At 36.6% G+C, this 331-nt stretch overlaps 1 non-coding gene across 1 annotated transcript; it reads right to left on the bottom strand.

Annotated features, from left to right (window-relative positions):
• LOC117095554 lies at positions 1-100 on the bottom strand. Its single transcript, XR_004442080.1, has one exon. It is a non-coding gene; the product is annotated as a small nucleolar RNA U13 (small nucleolar RNA).
• Between the last annotated feature and the right edge of the window lie 231 nt (positions 101-331).

The raw sequence follows: 331 nt of genomic DNA, 5'->3' as shown, positions 1-331 counted from the left end.
TTTCAGACAGGCAGTGTGTGACACCATAAAGTTTAGGGGCAGCACATCTCACACATGTGGCTGAATACTCAGTCATCGTGCTTATAAACTACAGAAGGGTCTGAATGAGTTTCTAGAGTAATTCCTAGTCTAAAGGTTTATAGTTCTATTTTCATGACTATTTTAGGAGCTAGAAGCATTAAATGTAATTAATGGTTGTGAAGAGCTGCAGACACAGGCATAACAAAGCAAGGAGGACACAAAACCTCAGAGAGACAATAACGTACTTTTATTTTCACATTCAATCCTGTAAATATCATTGCAAAATCTGTATATTTGTTTTGGCACATAA

Source organism: Trachypithecus francoisi, unplaced genomic scaffold, assembly GCF_009764315.1.
Source record: "Trachypithecus francoisi isolate TF-2019V2 unplaced genomic scaffold, Tfra_2.0 Lachesis_group13, whole genome shotgun sequence".
Taxonomy (NCBI): domain Eukaryota; kingdom Metazoa; phylum Chordata; class Mammalia; order Primates; family Cercopithecidae; genus Trachypithecus; species Trachypithecus francoisi.
The sequence above is the reverse complement of the archived record's forward strand: the minus strand, read 5'-3'. Positions and strand labels throughout refer to the sequence as shown.